This window comes from Falco biarmicus, chromosome W (assembly GCF_023638135.1).
Source record: "Falco biarmicus isolate bFalBia1 chromosome W, bFalBia1.pri, whole genome shotgun sequence".
Lineage (NCBI taxonomy): Eukaryota > Metazoa > Chordata > Aves > Falconiformes > Falconidae > Falco > Falco biarmicus.
In genome coordinates this window covers 21359328-21370337 of record NC_079310.1, presented here as the reverse complement: position 1 = coordinate 21370337, position 11010 = coordinate 21359328, and positions in this window count along the sequence as shown.

Sequence of the window (11010 nt, the reverse complement as noted above, 5' to 3'; positions counted from 1 at the left end):
CTACCATATGTGGAACATATACAGTAATTTTATTTCCCATAGTGAATTTACAGGCTTCTTCAATCAATAGTACTGTTGCTGCTACTGCTCTTAAACAGCCTGGCCATCCTTGGCTTACATTATCTAATTGTTAAGAGAAATAAGCAACTGCTCTCCGCTGAAGTCTGAAATATTGTGCCAATACCCCAAGAGCTACTCCTCTCCTCTCATGTGTAAAAAGTTCAAAGGTTTTATAAGATTGGGCAGTCCCAGGGCAGGAGCTTTCATAAAAGCTTGTTTCAGTTGCTTGAATGCAGTCCTGTTTTCCTCAGTCCAATTTAGATATCCATTCTGAGAGGTCTTGAGTAACTCATATAGAGGCTTTACCAATAATCCATAATCCATAAATGACACCATCCTGTTATTCCCAGAAAGGCTTGCAGCTCCCTTATGATCTTTGGTTCAGGGAGACGGCAAATAGCTTCTTTTCTTTTGGACCCTAATTGTCTCTGACCTTTTAAAATTTCGAATCCCAAATAAATAACTGATTCTTGAATTATTTGAGCCTTTTTTTTTTCCTGTTGATATCCAATAATTCCCCCAAAATTCAGAAGGCTTATGGTCTAATCAGTACATTGCTTCTTAGTCTCTGCTGCAATTAAAATATCTACATATTGCAACACAATTCTTTGATTGTTTTCTTTTCTCCAAATTTCTAATTCTTCTGCTAATTAGTTTCCAAAAATAGTGGGGATAGTGGGGCTATTGGCTATTTTTAAAGCCCTGAGGTAGAACTTTCCAGGTATATTGTGTTTTCCTTCCTGTTTCAGGATTTTCCCATTCAAATGCAAAAAGCTCTTGACTTTCAGTATTAAGAGGAATGCAGAAAAAGGCATCTTTTAAATCTAACACTGTAAACCAACCCTGTTCTCCAGTAAGTGACTTTAGATGTGTATATGGGTTTGCCACCATAGGGTGAATATTTTGGTCTATCTGATTTATTGCCCTTAAGTCCTGAACTAGCCGGAAGCTCTTGCCATCAGCCTTTCTAACTGGCAAAGTGGGGGTATTATATTTTGACTCACATTCCTTCAGTAACTTGTATTTTATGAACTTTTGTATTATAGGTGCTAGTCCTTGCTTTCCTTCTATTTTCAGGGGATAGTGTTTAATTCTGACCGGAGTCGATCCTGGTTTCAATTAAATTCTCACCAGTTTTGCTCTCTTGGATCTTCCAGGAATTTATACTGCCCACACAATGGGAATTACAGCATCCTCTACTTTGGAAGGTATTGGTATTTCCTTGGAGGTTATATTCTGTAATAAAAAGCCTGCCACTTCAACACTTTTAGTTTCAGGAATTAGGATTTTGACTTCTCCTTTTTAAAATTTAATTTCTGCTCCCAGCCTTTCTAGTATCTCTCTTCCTAATAGAGGTTTGAGTGAATTTGGCAAGTATAGAAATTGATGAGTGATTGTTATAAATTGAGACCACAACGGATCATAATCCAATTAAAATTTTATTAATTATAGCAAGTAGAATATGAGCAAAACCAGCGCTGGACGACAGGGGAGTCTGCGCTCCGCCAACTGCCGTCCTGAGCAGTTCAAACAGTCCCTTTTTATACATCTTTACTCCCGTGTTCATGAGGTAGTGGAGGTACTCTGCGCATGCTTCAGTTGTTGTTAGGGGGTCGTTTTCTGCCTTCTGGTGGTCGTTGAGGCCGAAGTAAGAAGTCTTCCTCCTTTGTCCCATAGTTGACCCCTCACTCATATGTCCTTATATGGGGTAGTTTGTCCTGTTTCTGTCGGTTCCTGGACATCTGGTGGTTATCTTATCTTGCACAAGCGGTATCTTGTGGCTGTTTATATCTTTTGCTGTCTGACCTTTACATTGGGCCTAACATAAATCTTTATAAACAATACCCTAGTCCATAGTTTCTCACACTGTCTGACCTTTACATTGGGCTTAACATAAATCTTAATAAACAATACTCTAGTCCATAGTTTCTCACAATCCCCCCTTTTTCTTTTTATCCTATTATTGTTTATTAAACACTACTTTCATTCTCGGCACTGCGAACAAACCTTTTTCCACAATCCCAACATTTATCATAACACTCACAAGGTAATACCTCACAATTACAATAGGCATAGTTCTCACGTGGCATAACGCATTCGCAACAATCTTCATCCTCATTAATAGATACACTCTTATACTTTGCCCCAGACCTCGTAGTTAAAATAAGCAATTTAGCTATGTCAAACCGTTCTTTAATAAAATGTAAAATATAGCGTAATATACAAGGCCCAAATATAAGTCCTAGAATCAACATAATAAGTGGTCCTGCTAAAGCAGACAACAAAGTGGTTAGCCAAGGTGAAATATTAAACCAGTTTTCATACCATGACCTGCCCGCCTCAAGATTCTTTTTATGTTGTTCCAACCTTTTCCGGAGTTCAGACATGGCATCCAGGACTACTCCCGTATGATCAGCAAAAGAGCAACATTCCTCTTTGAGAGCTACACATAACCCTCCTTCTTTTAAGAACAATAGATCTAATCCTCTTCTATTTTGCAGCACTACTTCTGATAGAGACTTTACTGAAGTGGCTAAATTTTGGATAGATTGTTCTATTCTTGTTAAATCCTCATTTACAGCCATCTGCAAACTTTGTAATTCCTGACCTTTTACTAGGGAGGCTATGCCTGTACCTGCTCCAACTCCGCCCGCTATCAGCAGTGTAGCTAGGGTTACCACTGTAATTGGCTCTCGTTTTTGCCTATTCAGGTCTCCTTCAAAGTGGCGTAACACCTCCTCAGAGGTGTGATAGATCAGACGAGGAACAATAATCACCTGTACACAAAACTGAGATTGATTAAACACGTTTAGGGATAGGCAAGGCGTTACTCCGAAGTCTGAACAAACCCATTTAGCTCCTGGTGTCGGGATAGCCCATTTGTCATTTTGATTCTTGTGTTTCTTTATGTTAGCTTTAGTGATTGTTTGATTACACAAGGGCTGATATTGTTCGGGCACTGTACCTATACATTTTCCTTGACCTGTTACCAATTGAATAGTAATTCCTTGCGTATGGTTCCTCTGGTCATCCCATGGGCATTCTTGTGGGTTTGAACCACTAGACCATTGAATCCTATCTGGTATTCCGATTGCCTCAAAATATGGTGGTCTAACATTGTAACATAACCAGCATTCCTTAGTTAAATTTGGTTTGCTTTCATTAAGGGTACGATAAGAGGCTTGCATTAAATCCCATAAGGGGTCTTTAGACTCTGACACTCCTGAATCCTTAACTAAAGAGAACTCAGTCACCGTGTCATTAGTTGTTTTATCTGTTACTGATAGGGAGTTTGGACGAGTGGTTGTAACACTTGTGGGGACAATCTTTTTCTTAGGGAAAGTGGGTGAATTCAATACTTTATTCGGCCCAACAGGGAGTGAATCATATGGTATTTTAATTTTTCTTATGAGAAAGTGCCCTCCCCAATCTTTAGGAATTCCTGCATAGACACGTATTCCCCATGTTCGTCCTACTAACCACTCGTCTTCTAGGGGATGCAATACTTGAAATTTGATGTGGGTACAGACTTTTTTGTTACGTGGAGCTACATAATCCACGTCAAGCAGACCTGTAAGATCTACACCCGTTTGTTCAGGTACACATCCGTTAGGAGTCCAGGTTGCTTTTATATATTTATCAGGAGCCTTTACTGTCCAGCCCGAGGCTATTGTCTCACATCCCCAATAACCACAATAATAGTGTCCGGGATAATTACAGTAAGGCTGTCCAGAGGCCGGGCATAAATAAAATGGAGGTCCTTTTTCACAAGGTATTGGTACTAAATTACAAAGTTTCACTACAAATTCAGGTGGCCCTGGGTTGCTAAAAGTGGCTATTGTTTTCGTTCCTTCCCAAGATATTAGTTCCCACTTAAATGGTTCATGTGGGTTTCCCCCTTTTGCTTGGGTTATTATCAATAGCACAATTAATGGTATACCAGGAAAAAGGGTGTTTGTTAATTTTGTTAATTTAAGTATATTCTTACCAGTCCTGGGGAAGTTCGGCCATGGCTGCTTTTGCATCCCATTTTTCTGGCTCTTTTCTCCACGGTTTGTTTCTCCTCTGCCTCGCCCGTCGACTCGGTTGCTTCGAGCCACGGGGTGTACCATCTTCTCGGCAGCAAGGGAATTCTTCAGGAGAATAGCTGTTCCGGGCTTTTTGCCTGTTTACATAGGCTTCCTACTTCGCAGCTTTAATTAATGGGGCCAAGCAAGACACGGTTAGTACTTCCCTCCTGCACTTTATAGCCAAGATTTCAGCTACAAAGGGGACTGGTTCGGTGGAGTGGTAACAATAATATTGAGGGTTTATTCCTTTGGCAAAAATTTCCCACCACTCATGGGATTCTCGAATAATTTCTTGTTTAGACTCTAATTGTTTTAATTTCCACTCAGTAAGAGTTCTTTGGATTTTCCAACACTGTGTGCAAACTCCTATTGGAGGGTATCCACATTCACAGTGTGTCCACCATTTATTCTGGCATACCTTACACCTGAAACAAGCAAATGGATAACAATTGCAGTTCAAATTATTACATCTAATTCATATATCTAGAGTGCATATATTATTTGCATCAGCATATCTTCTTATACTTGATATTGTGTGGTTGCATAAGTTTAGCAATTTCCTTCAACACACTTTGTACGCTTCCATATATAATAGATAAAAAAAGAAATAATTATAGCAAATATAAACAACAATACACACTTTATACCAAAAGGTAATGCGGCAAAATAATCAAATAAAGTCTCTATCATTATGTTATCTTTTCAGGGTTATCTTGGTGTCACCTGGAGTACTGATTACTTTCCAGTGGGGTCTCGTCACTGGGCCTTTAATGCGACTAGCATGAGTCCATCCACGCTCAGCAGTCCGGACAGCCGTTTCTGTTGTAAGCAGAACAAGATAAGGTCCCTCCCAATTGGGTTTTAGGGTTTCTTCTTTCCACGTTTTAACCAATACCCAGTCCCCAGGTTTAAGATTATGAATTTTTAAGTCCAACGGTGGTCGTTGTACAATCAGTCCATGTTCCCAAAGCTTGTTACGATGTTCTGCTAATTGTGAAACATATTCATTAATCACACGGTCTCGAATTAAAACATTTGTTTGTGGACTTTCAATTCTATAGGACATTCCATACACCATTTCAAACGCTGATATTCCTACATCTGCTCGGGGTCTGGTTCTGAGAATTAATAGCGCCATGGGTAGGCACTTAATCCATGATAATTTGGTTTCTATCATTAATTTAGTCAAAATAGTTTTGATTTCTCCATTCATCCTTTCAACTTTTCCCGAACTTTGTGGATGCCATGGCGTATGGTATTCCCACTTAATACCCAAGCTTTCTGTTAGATCTCTAACAATTTTTGACACAAAGTGTGTTCCTCTGTCCGAGTCGATTACTTCAGGTACTCCATATCGAGGTATAATGTGTTCAAGTAACACTTTAGTAACTTGGTTAGCAGTTGCCTTGGAGGTAGGAAAAGCCTCAACATAATGTGTTAAATGATCCACCATTACTAATAAATATTTGTAACGCCCTACCCTGGGTAGTTCAGTAAAATCCACTTGTATGTGTGAGAAAGGTCTGTATGCTGGGGAACGTCCTCCAAGAGGCTTTTGTCTCATGTTGTTTCGATTAACCTTTTTACAGGTCTCGCAGGCTGCCGTGACTGTCTTTGCTATGTTATATACGCCTATACAGGCAAACTGTTGATTGAAATGATCAACTAACGCCTGGGTTCCCCAGTGTGTTTTACTATGTATTTTTGAAAATATTTCAAGTGCTATGCCCTTCGGCAAAACTTCTCTCCCATCTGGCAATATGTACTTACCATCCTGTTCCTTAGCTCCCATTTGTTCTAGTTTTTCCTTTTCTGCAGACTCAAAACTCAAATTTTTACTAACAGGTATTTGTTGTATAGTTAAAATCATACTATAATTGCCTGCCACTCGTTTTGCTTCTGTATCAGCTGCATTATTTCCCCTAACTTGGTAACTTGTACCTCGCTGGTGTCCCTTTATATGTACAACTGCTATTTTATTCGGCATTTTTAATGCCTCCAGAACTCGCCAAATTAATTCCAGGTGTATCAGTTCTTTTCCCTGTGAGTTAACGAATCCTCTTTCTTCCCATATTTTCCCAAAAGTGTGCACTACTCCGAACGCATAGCGTGAGTCTGTATATATAGTTCCATCCTTTCCCTTCAGTGACACTAATGCTTTCCACAATGCATACAGCTCACAGGCTTGAGCCGACCAGCTGGCACTCAGGGGGCCTGATTCTATTGTCTTAAATTCTCTTTTTTCCAACTTAACGATGGCATATCCGGACAATCGTTTACCTTCCACTATTCGTGATGACCCATCTATAAATAATACTTCTCCACATTGTAGTTCTTCTTCTTCTAAGTCTGGCCTAATGCGTGTCTGCTGTTCAATTGTTTGAAAACAATTGTGCAATAGTTCATTACCTTCTCCTGGGTACAAAAATTCAGCGGGGTTAACTGCTCCAATAGTTTTCAAAGATAGTTTAGGGGATTCTATAAGCATTCCCTCATACTTTAATAATCGGCTATCTGTAAGCCATTTTTCTGCCTTTTGTTGTAACACTCCCCTGATATTATGAGGCGCATATAAGACAACTTCTCCATTAAAGGTAATGCGATTCGTTTTCTCAAGTAATAAGGCAGCAGCAACAATGATTTGTAAACAACTCGGCCAACCCCTGCTCACAGGGTCCAACAGCTTTGATAAGTATGCCACCGGTTTCTTTTGTCCGGCCCATTCCTGAGTTAATACTCCGAATGCCGTTCCTTCATATATGTTAACAAATAAATGGAATGGCCGCTTTAAATCTGGTAGGCTTAAAACCGGTGCTTGGCTTAGCTCCCTTTTGAGACTGGCAAACTGCTCTTGATCCTGAGGGGTCCACTTGGGCATTTTGTCTTTAGACAGTTGTTCATATAAGAATTTAACTTTAAAGCTGTAGTTCTCTATCCATTGCCTACAATACCCAAATAGCCCTAATGCCTGCCAAATTTGCCTCTTAGTGACAGGCATAGGTAATTCCAGAATTCCTTTAATGCGCTCTGGATCCAATATCTTCTTGCCGTTAAACAAATAATGCCCCAAATATTTCACTTTTTCCTCCACAAATTGTAACTTTTCTTGTGATACCCGTAGTCCCTTTTGTGCAAGAAAGTTTAGGAGTCGAATGCTTTCTTTTCTTACATCCTCCTTATTATTCCCTGCTATGAGCAGATCATCTACATACTGTAACAGTACGTTTCCTGTTTGTACTTGGTATTCTTTTAAGAGCTCTTCCAGGGCCTGTCCAAACAGATTAGGGGACTCAGTGAACCCTTGAGGAAGCACGGTCCATCTCAATTGCTGTCTACGGCCTGTCTCTATGTCTTCCCATTCAAAGGCAAAATAATCATGGCATTCTTCTGCCAGTGGACAGGCCCAAAAGGCATCCTTTAAATCAGCCACACTATACCAGGAGTTATGGGGTCCTAGCTTGCTTAGCAGTGTGTATGGATTTGCTACTACAGGGAACCGGGTGATAGTTCTTTTGTTTATTTCCCTTAGATCATGTACGAGCCGATATTTCCCATTTGGTTTCTTTACAGGCAGAATGGGGGTGTTAAAGGGTGACATACAAGGCTCTAAGATTCCTTGTGCTAACAATCGATCGATTTCTGGTTTTAATCCCCTCCGTCCTTCTAGGGATATGGGATATTGCCTTACCCTCACAGGTATGTGGGGTTCGGAAATTTGGATTTTAATCGGTGGGATTTCCAGTCTACTAATTGTGTTCGGAGAGTACCAGACATCGGGGTTAATTTGTTTTTGATCATCCACGGTCAAAGGATAAGCAGACACTGTTAGCTCTTGATTTTTTACTTTAATTTCTAATTGCAATTCAACAATTAAATCTCGTCCTAACAGATTAAATTCTGCTTCAGGGACGAGCAAGAGTTCACCCATTCCAAATTTATTTTCAGTTTCGAATACCACATTTTTGATTTTGCTTACTTTAAAGGGTTCTCCTTTTGCCCCAATTACTCGTACTTTTTCAGGGGAAACTTTACATCCCTCAAGTATTTGCTTAATAGTTGATTTTTCAGCCCCAGTGTCTACTAAAAAGGTGAACTCTTGTTTATGGGGACCTATTTTTAATTTTATCAAGGGCTCATGATGACTCCGGTCCCCTAAGATATAGAGCCCCTGACTCTCCTATTCCGTTTTCAATATTTCCTCATCCCTGATCCTTTCTCTGCAATTCTGTTTTATATGTCCCCTTTTTCCACAGTAAAAACAACATCTCTGTTCCTTCTTTACTACTACGTTCCCTTGTTTCATTCCAGCAGATCTGTGTTCACCAGTTCGCCCTTTGCGATCCTCTCTGACCGCTGCTACCATCATTTTTACTTGTCGCTTGCTGCTCTCTTCTTCCCGCCTTACGTAGACTTTCTGAGCTTCCCTCAATAATTCATCCAACCCTCTATTCTGCCAGTCTTCTAACTTTTCAATCTTCTTTCTGATATCTTCCCATGATTTTGCCACAAACTGAGTTTTGAGGAGCGCTTGCCCTAAAGGGTCGTCTGGATTTACCCCAGAGTACAGCTGAAGGGCTTTCCTCAGTCGTTCCAGCCACTCAGTAGGGCTTTCATCTTTCTTTTGCATTTCATTAAATGCTTTATTGATATTCTGGCCACGGGGTACTGCTTCCCTAATCCCCTGAATTACTATAGTTCTCAGGTCCTGCATATGAGTTCTATGCACTGGATCCTGATTATCCCAATTAGGTCTTTGGAGTGGCCATTTAATATCTGCTTGGGGTCCCTGGGCATGCTGAGCATCCCACAGTCTCATTCCTGCTCGTCTAATCATATCTCTTTCCTCGGTAGTAAATAATTGACCAAGGATAGATTGCATCTCATCCCAAGTATAAAGGTTTGGTCCCAAAAATTGATTTAATCTTTCTGCCACTCCGAGTGGGTCTTCAATTAAGTTTCCCATCTCGGTTCTTTTAAAATCTCATAGGTCAGCCGAGTTTAGGGGTACGGAAATATATCCGATCACAGGTTGAGGTCCCCCCATGGGTATTTCCCTTAGGGGGTACATTTGAGCTGCCCCTTTCTGACTTCTAGTTATGCGTCTAGGAAGAGGGGGAGACCCTTGTTCCGACTCTGGTGGGGGAGTGGGCGCTCTGGGGACCTCTGCGGGAGCAGGAGGAGGAATGTAAGGAGGGGGGGTTAGAAGGGTTTCGTCTAACTCTTCCTGCTTTTTCTTTTGTTTAGTTTTCATTTCATTCAGCGGGTAAAGTCTAGCTCCCGGTCTTTCTAGCCACACTTCCGCATATCGACTCTCCTCCGGGTTAAGGGGTTTTTTATTATTAACCCAGAGGTTTAATTGCTGTCTTACCCAATCTTCTTCTGACCCATAGACTGGCCAAAAGACATTTTTAGAAATCTTCTTCCCTCCCCATATCTTAGTACAATATTCTATCATCTTCTGCTTATCTTTCCCTAGGGTTCCAGGGAAATATCTCCAATTGTCTAAGATATATGCCAGAGGGGTATTCTTAGGTACAGTGGGTACCCTTCCCATGGGAGTCGAAGGCTTGCTGCCCTTCACCCCCATCTTCTGGAATATCCACAAACATACACTCACTCGCTCCCCTTGTTCCTGGCCCAGTCCCTCGCGGGAGATGGGAAACGCAGTACTTAAGAGTCCACACTCGCTTGGTTCAGTATATCGAACCTCTCACTCGTTATATCCCAGGAAACCCAATCCCGCCCGAACGGCAAACCCGCGAACAAATTCGCAATATACTTACGCGTCCTGCGTCTTCGTCCAGACTCCCGTGCACAGAATTTTTATGGGATTTTACCGGTTTCTCCTTTGCTCATTATTCTAGAATTTAGGTTCGTCGGTAAGGTTGGAGTAAGCTGTTGGTCGCGGGGCCACGAAATGTCGCGGGGCGCCTCCCCGGAGGACCAAAGCCCACCGTTCCTTATCCGAGTCACGGCACCAGAAATTGTTATAAATTGAGACCACAACGGATCATAATCCAATTAAAATTTTATTAATTATAGCAAGTAGAATATGAGCAAAAACAGCGCTGGACGACAGGGGAGTCTGCGCTCCGCCAACTGCCGTCCTGAGCAGTTCAAACAGTCCCTTTTTATACATCTTTACTCCCGTGTTCATGAGGTAGTGGAGGTACTCTGCGCATGCTTCAGTTGTTGTTAGGGGGTCGTTTTCTGCCTTCTGGTGACAGGTGAGCAGCCAAGAAACCTGAGACTTTGAAAGACCGCGGAGGGGAACTCCGTGTCGGGAATGCATTTAGCACCTTGGTGGCAAATTCTGACTACTCTTTGCCAAGTGTGGACTAATTCTACTAACGGTGCTAAACCAGAGGAAGTTGTAAATTCCACCGACAGCGCGACTCTTCTCAAGACACCGTCAGCGATGGTGATTCCTTCCACACCTCCTCTGCCCCCAAAGCTTCTGTCACTGACTGCAGCGACCCTCACAACACAGGACCAAGCACGGGAACAGGACAACTCGGACAATGATTCCATTGACACTGATAAACCTTTTGATCCAGGTCCTATAGATCTGGAAAAGAAGCTAGACCTTTCCCCCACCCCACCCCCTCGTCTCTCCCGATGCATTGATTGTATTTTTGGGGAGGGTGAAAGGGGGTCTGAGGGATTGGTGGCAGGAATGCAAGTGGGAAGCACTTAAGTGATGGGTTTGGGGAGTCGCTATGGCATGTTCAGTATTTTGTCAGACAGATCAACCTGCAGAGTGGCAGCCTGTGCAATACGAGGCTGTTAAAGAGTTAAGCAAAGCAGTGCGGGAAGGGAGGATTCATAATGAGAGAACAACTAGGTATTGTGAAGGAGAATAGGAAAGATAAACATGGTT